The following is an 11,153-nucleotide window of genomic DNA, read 5'->3' on the forward strand; positions in this document are numbered from 1 at the left end:
AATTTGATTAGAAAAAAAAAAAAGAACCTATATATCCTACACAAATGGATAATCAACTAAAATCTATCTATATTTATTATAAAGCAGAGGACGAAGCACAAGAAGAAGCCACGTGGTAAGTTATGGTTAAGCCACGTGGCAATTCTTAGGAAAAAACTATTAAGTTTGTAATCTATATATATTATAAAACAGAGGACGAAGCACAAGAAACCGCGTGGCAAGTTATGGTTAAGCCACGTGGAAATTCTTAGGATAAAACTATTAAGTTTGTAATAAAAATTTTGCATTAAATAATATTAAAAAAATTGAATTTGAAAATAAAAGAGGGAAAAACAAGACTCCTAACTAAGCTCTAAAAATTAATTGATGAATCTTTTGGACGTAAAAAGAGGCGTAACTTTCAGCAAGTTATAAAAAAAATTAATTCAAATAACCCTAACTTTAAGCAACTACAAAGATATTGTAACAAGATAATACTTTTAAATTTTACTGATTATAAATAATTCCGTAACTTTAGAGTTTTAACTTTATTTAAACTTTTAGTGTTTATCATGAATTAATTTGAATTTGAATTTTGAATAATATTATATCAACTAATTTGAAACTAATTTTCTACCTGGGGAACTTTCTCTCTTTTCTCTCTCTCTACACCCTCCTTCCTCTTTTCCCTTTAACATCTATTTAAACGATCTTGACAAACAATTCAACGCAGGTAATGGCAATAGGTAAGGCCACTCTCTCTCCCTCGACCTCTCTCTCTCTCACCAAGTCCTTCTCTCTTCCCAGATTCATTTGCCCTTTCGTTATTGTGGTCGCCGATGGATTTGAAGCGTCCTTCAGCTCGACTCCGGCGATGGTGGTAGAAGGAAGAACAGGTCAGAACTGGTTTAAAATAGTTAAATCAGTTGGTCAGACGCCCATCGGTGTTCAGATTCCGGCAACACCAAGAAGAAGCTTCGGCGACTTTTCGGCGACGCAAAGCTAACTTTTTTTCGGTGACTGTACTTCTGGCAACCAATTTCTACTTCAAAATTGTCGTGACCATCACGCGTAGAACACTGGTGACATCTGAACTTTACTTTGTACATACTCTTTACAGTCTAGTTCTTAGTAATTGTTATTTCAGCTACTTGTGTTTTTAGTTGCGCCCGATTTACTTAGAGGTAGACATTACTGTATTTTTTGTGCGTGCCCGCGATGGAATTTCTATATATCCCAGTGAATTCTAACCTTGAATTTTATTTCTTAAATTTTATTTTATTTTTTTATTTTTTTATATTTTTAGTATCTGTTATGCTTGAATTTTGGTTGCATTTTGTGCTTTGTGTGTGCCTTTTATTGTTACTGTTATTTTAGCATTTGCTGTATTTTGTGTTGAGTGGTGGCTTAGGTGGCTCATGGTAGAACAGGGTCATGTCCTGGGGGTCTTGGTGGGCTGGGGGTGGGTTCGGGGCCTGGTGTTGGGTTAGGTTCAAGATGTGGAGTGTGAGGTATTAAGGGAAGTGATAAGAGAGTTGATATTTTGAGGGTAGGATCGTGGAACATTGGGACCCTGCAGGGTAAGTCGATAGAATTAGTTAAGATTCTTAGGAAGAGAAAGATTAATATTCCGTGTGTCCAGGAGACCAAGTAGGTAGGCTCTAAGGCTAGGGATGTAGATGGATATAAGTTGTGGTATTCAGGTAGTGATAGGCGTAGAAATGTCGTAGGCATCTTAGTGGATGAGGAGCTTAGGGGGCAGGTAGTGGAGGTGAAAAGGGTTAGTAATAGGGTTATGACTATCAAGTTGGTTTTGGGGGGGTTTACTTTGAACATTTGTAGTGCGTATACGCCACAGGTGGGCTAGGACGAGGAAGAGAAGAAGATTTTTTGGGAGGTTTTAGAGGAGGTGGTTAGAGTTGTGCCTAGTTCGGAGAAGATTTTCATAGGAGGGGATTTCAATGGGCATATCGGGTCTTTGCAGTTAGGGTATGATGATGTGCATGGGGGCTTTGGGTTCGGGGTTAGGAATGACGAGGGAGCTGCTCTCTTAGAGTTTGCGAGGGCCTTTGGATTGGTGATAGTGAATTCCAGCTTTCCGAAGAAGGAAGAGCATTTGGTACTTTCCGTAGTAGGGTATCCAAGATTAGATTGACTTTCTGCTGCTTTGGAAGAAAGATAGAGCTTTGTGCAAGGATTGTAAGGTAATCCCGAGTGAGAATCTTGCGACCCTGCATAGACTCCTAGAGATGGACTTGGCTATCAAGAAGGGCAAGTTGAGGCAAGGTGGGAAAGGCCGACCTAGAGTTAGATGGGGCAGTCTGACTCCGAGTAGTGCTTTAGAGATAGAGAAAAGTTGGAGGGGAAGGGGGTGTGGGAGTACAGGGGGGATATGGATCGTATGTGGGATAGGGTTGCTGGTTGCATCAGGGAGTCTGCTAGGGAGGTGTTGGGTGTTTCAAGGGATTGGTCTGGCCGGTTTCAGGGGGATTGGTGGTGGAATGAAGATGTTAAGAAGAAGGTGGAGTCGAAGAAGGTGGCTTACAATAAGTTGGTTGAGAACAAGGAAGAAGAAGAGAAGCATGTGGGCAGGGAAGAGTATAAGTTATCTAAAAAGGAGGCTAAGCTAGCAATTACGGCTGCTAAGACAGAAGCTTTTGAGAGTTTATATAAGGGGTTAGAGGAGAAAGGCCGGGAGAAGAGGTTGTTTATGCTGGCCAAGGTTAGGGAGAGGAAAGGTCGTGATCTGGACCAGGTGAAGTGTATTAAGGGGGGGGATAGTAGAGTTTTGGTGGAAGATGCCCTCATTAAGAAAAGATGGCAGTCGTATTTCCATAGGCTCTTGAATGATGAAGGGGACAGAGGTGTTGTGTTAGGGGAGATGGAGATTTTCGAAGAGTGTCGCGACTTTGTCTTTTGTCGGCGTTTTAAGGAAGAGGAGGTCAGTGAGGCTATTTGCAAGATGCGAAGGGGCAGGGCGACCAGGCCCGATGAGATTCCGATGGATTTTTAAAATTTCTCTAGCGGGGCAAGGTTAAGGTGGCTGACCAACTTATTTAACAATATTTTCAAGTCAGCAAAGATGCTTGAGGCATGGAGATAGAGCGCGATGATTCCCTTATCTAAGAACAAGGGTGACATTCAGAGTTGCAATAACTATCGGGGTATTAAGTTGTTATGTCACACGATGAAGATTTGGGAGAGGGTAGTGGAGCGGAGGTTAAGAAAGATTGTGCCTGTTTCGGAGAATCAATTTGGTTTTATGCATGGTCGCTCCGCGACTGAGGCAATTCACCTTGTACGGAGACTGGTAGAGCAGTATAGAGAGAGGAAAAGGGATCTTCACATGGTGTTTATTAACTTAGAAAAAGCGTATGGCAAGGTCCCTAGGGAGGTTCTTTGGAGATGCTTGGAGGCCAGAGGGTTCCCGGTGGAATACATCAGAGCGATTAAGGACATGTATGAGGGGGCGAAGACTCGAGTAAGGACTGTGGGAGAAGATTCTGAACATTTCTCGGTCTTAACAAGGTTGCACCAGGGATCAACTCTTAGTCCGTTTTTATTCGCTTTGGTGATGGATGTGTTGACGCGGAATATACAAGGTGTGGTACCTTGGTGTATGCTTTTCGCAGATGATATAGTTTTGATTGATGAGTCGCAATAAAGGGTTAATGATAAGCTGGAGGTTAGGAGACAAACCTTAGAGTCTAAAGGTTTCCGGTTGAACAGGAGCAAGAAGGAGTACTTCGAATGCAAGTTTAGTGACTCGAGGCACGAGGAGGAGGTAGTAGTGAAGTTGGATTCTCAGGTGGTTTGCAAGAGGGATAGTTTTAAGTAACTCGGGTTTATGATTCAAGGAAATGGAGAGATAGATAAGGATGTCTCCCATCGTATTGGGGCTGGTTGGATGAAATAGAGGCTCTCTTTAGGTATTTTATGCGATAAGAAGATACCCCACAAGCTAAAAGGCAAATTTTATAGAATCGCAATCCGACCTTCTATGTTGTATGGAGCGAAGTGTTGGCCGGTTAAGAATTCTCATATTCAGAAGTTGAAAGTGGAGGAAATGAGGATGTTGCGTTGGATGTGTGGTTTCACAAGGGCTGACAGGGTTAGGAATGATATTATTCGGGAGAAGGTGGGAGTGGTATCTGTGGAGGAAAAAATATGGGAAGTGAGGTTGAGATGGTTTGGTCATGTGATGAGGAGAGGTACAGATGCCCCAGTTCGTAGGTGTGAGAGGTTGGCCTTGAAAGGTTTCAAGTGGGGTAGGGGCAGACCGAAGAAATGCTGGAGAGAAGTGATTAAGCGTGACATGGAGCAGTTACAGTTGACTAAGGACATGCCCCTGGATAAGAAGGTATGGAGGAAAAACATTAGGATAGAGGGCTAAGGGTGTGGATGAGTCGTAACCAGTAATTAGGTGGACTTTGGTGTTCTTTGTTTGGCAATGTATAATCTTCTGTGGATGTCGTACCTATGTTGTTTTATCATGTTCCTTGGATTTGATGCTTTTGTATACTGTCTTTAATCTTGAGTCGGGGGTCTATCGGAAACAGCCTCTCTACCTCTTTAGAGGTAGTGGTATGGACTGTGTACACTCTACCCTCCCCAGACCCCACTTTGTGGGAATATACTGGGTTTGTTGTTGTTGTTGTGTATTATCTCAACTAATTTAGATTTAGGATAAAGTCAATAATATTGTGATAAAAATTTTGAATTGAAAGACTAAAAGTATTTAAATTTGAAAATGTATTATCCTTTAAAAAAAATTATTAGCTAATAAATAGAAACATAAAAATTCTAAATCAATTGTTACTATTTTATAAACTTATTTCTTTCATAGTATAAAATATATTTAAATTCATTTGATTTATATATTAATGGAACATAAAAATATAATAAGAATAAATAAAAAATAATATAGGGGTTGTAGCAGGAGTAATAATATGCAGTATTATTTGATAACAATTGATGTCAAAAAATTCTCTTAAAGTATATAATAATAAAATATCTAATAGGATAAATTTAAAACTGTTAGATGAGACTTAAGGGTAGTTATTAGTTTCAATTTTTTTAAAAAAAAATGTACGTTGTTGTATGTTAGGAGTCTTTGAGTTATTAATTTTAAAATTCAAAAAAAATAAAATGTATTTAGTTAAGATTGTGGAAAATTTTTAGGAGTGGTTTAATTCCCTTTTTTCGGATAACTGTGATGTCTCTGACTTATAAATTTACAGTTTTCATTTTTATTTGATTGTCTTCTCCACTTGTTGATCTTCAGGTTATTTATCTTAAAAATATAAACTAATAATTGAAGAGTTCTAAAAGATATTTGTTATTTCAAACTTATCTTTTTAAAATTTAAATTCTATAAAACATATTTAAATCTACATATATTATAAAGCAGAGGACGAAGCACTACAATTAATCATGTGGCAAGCCATTGGAAAGCCACGTGACAGTTTTTAGGACAAAATTAATAATAATGTAATAAAGAAATTTAATTATTTGAATATTAAAATGCATTATTCTTTATTTTAAAAAAACTAATTAGTTAAATATAAAAATTAGTTCTAAATAGACTTCTACTATTTCATAAACTTATCTTTTTTAAAATTTAAGTTATTTAATATATCTAAATATAATTTATTTAATATTAAATTAAATATGAAACTATAATAATAATAATAATAATAATAATAATAATAAATTTATAGTTTTAAGGAAACGTGCAAAAAAATTGGGCCATTATAGTTTTGTATTAATGATAACTTTACCATTGAATCTTAAAGAAAAAATGTGCAAAAAAGATTAGCCTATCAAAAGAAAATTAAACCAATAAATTATTAATTAAAAATAATTATAAAATAAAATTACATATTAGAAATAGCTAGTTGTCACATTAGAGAGTTCTAATCGGACTCTTATCAAGTTTTGAATTAAAAGATTAAGTATTTGAATTTGAAATACATTATCCTTTTAATAAAAAGATTTTCATTATCTTAAAAATAGAAACCTATAATTGAAGAGTTCTAATAGAAACTTATTCCTTTAAAATTTAAATGCTAAAATATATATTTAAATACAATCTTATATTTTATAAACTTATCTATAAAAGATTCTAAGTTGTCAATTTATTTTTATAAAAATAAATTAATAAACAAACAAACAAAAGAAAGAAAGAAAAGTAAATTTTAAAAATGTGCAAAAAAAAAAAAAGATAAACTATCAAAAGATAATTAAGACTAACAAATTATTAATTTTAAATTAAAAATAATTATAAAATTAAATCACTTATTAAAAATGGTTAGTTGTCACATTAGAGAGTTCTACTTGGACTCTTATCAAGTTTTGAATTGAAAAAATATATATTTTAATTTGAAGTCATTATCCTTTAAATAAAAGTCGTGTATACTATATAACAAGTGGCAGGTTTTCATTCATTTTTGAGTAGTTCCATGTAGTATTGAATACTTTTTTAATCCTAGAGATAAAAGTAATAATTTTTTTAAAAAATCTAAACTAAAATAAATTAAAAGTGAACATAAAGATAAACTTATCTCCAAGAGACGTGAATTGTTTAGCTTAAATAAGGATTTAGTGTAAATTTTAAACAATAAATACTCCTTAAATTAGATTAGATTATATTAGAATCTTCTTCTATTATATATTTCTTTTTGGTAAAATATACTCTATATTTTATTTTATTATTTATGTTACGCATAAAATAAAAACCATACAATTCTAATTTCACTTAATACAAAACTTATTAATCATAGAAATTTAAATAGATAAACAGTCAATCAATATTTTTATTTATATATAATAATAACATAAAATTATAATTTAGAAGAAATACTCAAATTATATCTCTATTTATATTTTGTAGTAACATAAAGTTATAATTTAAAATAAAGTATGATAGATAAATTCAAACCGTGGAAAAATTGTGAACCATACAAGTTAAGAAATAAATTAAATTTCCAGAATTATAAAAATACATATTTATTTATACCTTAAAAATAAATAATAAGTAAAGATATTAAGCAAATTGGTAATTTATTTACAAGTATAAATAACACATAACTATAAGTATGGACAAAATTAGAAAACAAGTTACAATTATAGTATAAAAAATTTGTGACTTTATGTTTAGATAAAAAAGTATTTTTAATTATAATAAGTCGAGTCTTAAATAATACATACAATGTAACTAAAATTTTGATAAACAATAACTAAAATTTTGATAAATAATGAATTAAAGGAATATTAAAATATAAAAAATTAACTTAAATTTTAAACTAGCATTGTTTGTTCTGAAATAAGCAAGAGCATAAATGTCAAAATACAAGAGAAAAAGAGTATTTTCAGTAGAAAAAATGTAAAGATGGGAGAGTGGGGGTGGGGGGTATATTTTGAACTAATTTTGAGAATATAATATAGTAATTAGATAATACATATTTTACTGTCGATAAATTTTAAATTGAAAATATGTGAATAATAGAAAAAAAAATTAAAAATAAAAAAATCTCAAGTAAACAAAATTAATATATCTATTTCATATTAATCAAAAATCTACTAAATAACTACATTAAATCAAGTGATAAGCTATTTAAAAATTAATATTAACAAGTTAATAAATTTAAATAGAAAACAACATAATAAATAAATTATGAAATATAATAATTTACAATATTTTATGATCATTATCACTATTGTGCAGTTTTGGCTATGAAATGATGGGGAAAGACGGAAGGGGTGATTTGAAGGGGGGGGGTATGAGAAACAATATTATAATTAAATTTTGTTTGTTTATTTTATTAAGAAACAATATGATTGAACATCGCAATTCAAAAAGATTAAAAATAATATTTTTATCCACGCATCGCGCGAATTCGTATACTAGTTAGTATATAAATTCAAAATAAAACATAAATGGGATCAGCTCACAACCACATCTAATATTTACAACAACAATAAATAACATACATGTACACAGAACTTGATTATTTCTACCCTATAATTACAATTATTTCTACCCTATAATTACTATTATGTGGGATAAGAGGTTATTTTTGATAGATGTCATCTATTTAAAATAGACATGAGATACCTATCTTTTTAATGTTGGTGAGATGGACGTCCAAGCAAAAACTTAGCCACTATAGTAAGCACATCTAATGTATGCAACAACAACAAATAATATACGTGTTTATAGAATTTAATTATTCTTACCCTATAATTATTATTTATGTGCAATAAAAGGTTGTTTATGATAGATCCTCAACTCAAGAATTAATAATAATTCTAATAATGAAATCAAATATAATCTAACAAAAATTTACCCGAAGTCATACTTATTTGAGATGGCAAAAAATAATCAGATATTAAACGAACTAAAAAAGTAAGAATTAAAACCGATAAATAATAAAGTTTATAAAATATATCAACTAATTGCATGAGAGGTTGAGAGAGTGAGATTCTTTTACTTAAAACTAATATTTTCGTGCCGGGGGAATGACTAAAGAGTCATAAGCTAGAAACTTGAGAAAATTAGGTAGGAGGTGACAAAAAAAGTCTTTAAATTAAAAAGAGTTAATACATAAAAATAATCCTAAACTTGACACCAAATTATAACTTTGATCTTAAACTTTGATAGTGCACACATATGATATTTAACTATTCAAAACCTGAACAAATATGACCTCCGATTTTGCAATCCCATGCGTGAGTCTCACTCGCGCCTACCTGGAAAGGTAATCCAATCACACGATGCCACGTCGTTAAAAGGACTGACTTGGAGAGAGGTCATATTTGTGTAGTTTTGAATAGTTAAAGATCATATTTGTGCACTGTCAAAATTTTTCTTTTTGTGTTAAAACGGCGTCGTTTTTATTATTATTATTATTATTATTATTATTATTATTATTATTATTATTGTTATTATTATTATTATTTTATTTATTTCTATAGTAGCAGTACCTAACTTTTTTTTTATTTTAAAAAATTATTATTATTATTATTATTTATTTCTATAGTAGCAGAACCTAGCTTTATTTTAATTAAAAAAAAAACAGTCACTAGCAGGGACCGAACCTACACAGTAAGCTGAAGGAAGCGCCAAGAAGAGCAAATAGCACCACTGAGCTATCTAAGTGTCTTGTTTCATGTGGTTCAACATTAATATACGTACATAAATATACATTTTCTATCTTATATATATACAACATAATTTTTTTATCGAGGGGGTTTTGGTGAACCTCATGGCAACCACGTAGGTTCGCTCCTCGTTAATTTAATAACGTTAATTTAATAACATTTTAATTACGTTGATTTGATAATGTTAATTTAATATACTACTACTACTATCCTTAATAACATTAATTTAATAACGTTTTATTAAAACTATAATTTTTTTATTAGTATAGTTTCATCTTTAATTTAATATTTAGATATATTATATAACTTAAATTCATCCTCTGTTTTATAATATATATATATATACCCCGCTTAATTTTTTCATATGAGGTTGACCCGCCTAATTAATAAATCTTCAATACTGCTCTTTTTCCGCAATGACAAAAGAAATTAGATGTCATTTTCATCTTTGAGCCGAAAATAATGAAAAATAATAGTGAAAAGTCATTTAAATGTCATATTTGTGCAGTATTGAATAGTTAAAGGTCATATCTGTGCACTGTCAAAGTTTAAGGTCATATTTATGTATTATGCCCTTAGATTTTAAGCTGGACGCGCCCAGTTTTGCGTGTTGAACACGCATTTTGCCACGTAGGATTGAAGGTCATATTTGTACAGTTTTGAATAGTTAAATGTCATATTTGTGCACTGTCAAAGTTTAAGATCAAATTTATAATTTGGTGTCAAGTTTAGGGTCATTTTTATGTATTAACTCAATTAAAACTGGTGACAACTTTGACCAGGTAAGGTCAAAATTTTATTTAAATTGTGATTAAGTTAATTGGGGTGTAAAGTGTAATTTTTAAAAAATTTTAAATTTTTTAAAAGTCCTCAAACTCCAAATTTCAATCTTTCTTTTTTTTTTCTTTCTCTCTCCAAATTGGTTTTTCCCATCTTTTTCTTCTTTTTCTTCTTCTTCTTCTTCTTCTTCTTATCCTTCTTCTTCTTCTTTTTATTTTTTTCTCTCTCGAGATTTTCCTCTTCTTCCATCTTTCCTTCTTCTTTTTTTTTTTCTCTTTTCATTTCGTTCTTTTTTTTTTTAATTTTCATGGACTATTTTTTAAAAAAAAAGATTGAAAAGAAAATTTTTGATTTCTTTTAAAAATGAATGAAGAAATAATTCAGCAAATTCAGCAACTAAGGGAGTTGCTTCAGCAACTACAGTAATTGCTACAACAACTACTATTAGTTGTTGTGTTACAACAGTTATCGAAGTTGCTGCAACAACTATCGAAGTTGCTGCAACAACTATTGAAATTGCTGCAGCAACTTCGATTATTGCTAAAGCAACTTCGATAGTTACTTAATCTCTGAAAAAAGTTTGATTGGAGGAGGAGCCCACAAAAAATTGATATTTATGGTAAAAATGGAGGTGGTGGTGTTGGTGGTGACATCGAATGAGAAGATGACATTTGTTGTAGTGTTGATAACGACGGTGGAGGAGAAAAAAGAAGAAAAATAGGCGATAGTTATGTAGAGGGAGGGAATAATGGTGAATCTAGAATAGTGATAGTGATAATAGAGGAAGAGGAGGTGGCGGCGGCGGCAACAAAAGGGGTGTGGGGGAGGAGTGGTGGTGATGGTGTAGGAATCTTTGTGTAAATAATAAAACTTGAGGGTTTTAAAATTAGTGTCATTAACACTAATCTTAAAATTGTCACCTCTACTCAATATTTAAAACTTGTGTCAGTCTTTTTTAGTTTTGAAACATTTTTATTATCCTTAATTAATTTGCCCACGAAACTTATTTATAATTGAACTTACTTTTTTTTTTTCACCATATCTTTATTTTATTAATGCAAAGTCGAACTTAAAGAGTTAAAAGATGCAGAAGCATCTTTGACAATCCAAGAAGGAAAAGAAGAGGTCCATACTAATTTATCTCACAATGTAAGAGAAAATTTTGCCATGTTGTGCGCTACCATATTTCAAGATCTAGGAATATATATAATTGAAACTTCTTTAAACATCTT

The sequence above is a fragment of the Capsicum annuum genome, chromosome 9, assembly GCF_002878395.1.
Source record: "Capsicum annuum cultivar UCD-10X-F1 chromosome 9, UCD10Xv1.1, whole genome shotgun sequence".
NCBI lineage: Eukaryota > Viridiplantae > Streptophyta > Magnoliopsida > Solanales > Solanaceae > Capsicum > Capsicum annuum.